The sequence below is a fragment of the Phalaenopsis equestris genome, unplaced genomic scaffold, assembly GCF_001263595.1.
Source record: "Phalaenopsis equestris unplaced genomic scaffold, ASM126359v1 Scaffold000002, whole genome shotgun sequence".
Taxonomy (NCBI): domain Eukaryota; kingdom Viridiplantae; phylum Streptophyta; class Magnoliopsida; order Asparagales; family Orchidaceae; genus Phalaenopsis; species Phalaenopsis equestris.
The window spans coordinates 53,196,672-53,198,769 of NW_018164444.1; the positions used below are offsets into that span (position 1 = coordinate 53,196,672).

General features: G+C 41.1%; 1 pseudogene; it reads right to left on the reverse strand.

Moving 5' to 3' along the window:
- Positions 1-64: 64 nt before the first annotated feature.
- On the reverse strand, positions 65-1,619 carry LOC110018950 (annotated as a pseudogene).
- Positions 1,620-2,098: the final 479 nt, after the last annotated feature.

A 2,098-nucleotide genomic window follows, 5' to 3' on the forward strand; every position in this document is an offset into this window, starting at 1 on the left:
TAAATCGAATATGGTATTTAGAATCTTTTACATTTTTTTTAAATCGAATATGGTATTTAGAATCTTTTACATTTTTTTTAAATCGAATATGGTATTTAGAATCTCTTACAGGTTCTACCTGGGTTGGAGCTCTCGCTGTCAGTGCCCGAATAACATGGACTCATAATGATTGCAAAGACCAGTCGTTCGCGAAGACCGCAGCAATAATCTCGGAGACAACTTCTTCGACTCTCTCGTTCTTGTTAACGATGCAGAGAATTTTAAAGAGCATGCCAGCAGTCCGATAGGCTTTGCCAAGCTGAGCACGATCTACCTATTCTCTTCTTCAGCTAGCAACTTCATTATCTTTTCAAACATGATCAGCAAATACAATTTTATATAGTTCTTTGTATATTTCTTTACACTGATCCAGGGTAATCTTCCATAATTGGTGTGCGCAGGAAGATCTTGACAATGAAGCCAAGAAAACACCGGCCTTCTGCTAAAGCTTTTGATTTCCAGTAAGCCCAAAGAACAAGTACCAAAGTAGAACAATTTGCCACAAATGCATAGTCCTAGGCTTCTGTAAATAAAACCAGACCACTCTCTAAGCCAGTTGCATATGAGGTCATACTCCCCAATGTAAATAAGCGGATTGATGCTGTTCGAAAGAAGAGCAGGGGTGCCCACTTCCAAGTTCTTCATCCAGTCAGTTAGCATGGCCTCGCATACAGTGAGGATTTCTCCTCGACGTCATAATAATTGATATTTCCAGCAATCCTCAATATTGAACTAAAAATTACGTTGCAAACCAAATATGAAGCAAAACAAGCAAATCTTTCAGAAGTACCGCAAAGCTTAATGGCCACCTCACAAACTGGAACTATGTTTATTGAGTCTTTTATAATCCGATTCATTAATTATTCTCATTTGCAATGCATAGTCCGGATAGTCTTTATATTGGATAACAGGATCAGTGAATCCTTACCAATGGTAAATCCCTTTAAATTGATGTAGGTGCCTTAGCTTTGTTTCCCTGGTTAATACAGCTTGCAAAAGCAGGGATATAATGCCCAGAATAAGATTCACAATGAATATCACGGTGGTCTGAACTATAGCTAAATCTAGTTCCGGTAGGCTGATCTATATATAAGATCTGATGTCTTATCGCAAACCAAATTTGTTCCACTCCAATTTCAAGTTGTCAGCTATTTTATAAAGCTCATTTCTGTAGAAAACAACCAATTCGCTGCTGCAACCCGGTCCACCAATCAACCAAATAACTAAAGGATCATTCCTGCCTCAAAGAAAAAAAAAAGAACGGCCTGGCTTCGTGAGAGTGGGGAAGAAACGATTGCAGGGACGGCGAGAGAACTATCACCAACATGACAACGCAAGACGATGCCGGAGGTAAATTAAAACTAGTGGTAGATACAGGGTCAACTGTAAAGATGGCCCAAGAGAGTAACCACTGAATCAGAAATGAAGTCATTGCAGATTTTGCAATCAAAGCTAGCATTAACCGACGGAGGAGTTGGAGAACAGATGAAATCAATTTTCTTTGACGATGAATCCTCCTCCGGTGATAATTCGAATATGATATCAAGTGAAGAGCCGGAGATCACTTCCTCCACTACCATTTATTTGCAACAATGAACACGGCTAGCTCAAACAATCGGAAGAATTCCTTACGATTTCGGATGATCGGAGAAAGGAAAAGCTCCTTACGGCTCACAAGGAAGAAGATCCTCGGCTCAAACAATCTTGTAGTGACGACAAGGGAACACTCACGGTTAGAGGAGCACCGAACATTGTTTGCGATGAAGAAGGAAGGCCATTCAGTTTTCAAACGAGTGGAGTGAGAAGAGGCATGAGCGGGAAGAAAGAATCACACGCCAGGGAAAGAACCGCGGCGAAAAAAATTGGGGCTGGCCCGAAAGAAAAGCCTATTCAGTTTTCAAGAAATAAGGGGCTATTTATAGTCGGGGAGATGCTGGTGGTAGCTTGTGTTGGAAGCCAACAAGTGAGTTTGGTGTCACCTCCCAAAAGAGGCCTTAAGAGAGGTGGGCAGCTCAGGACTTAAATACTGCTTTTCGGCACTACACGATGTGGGACTATT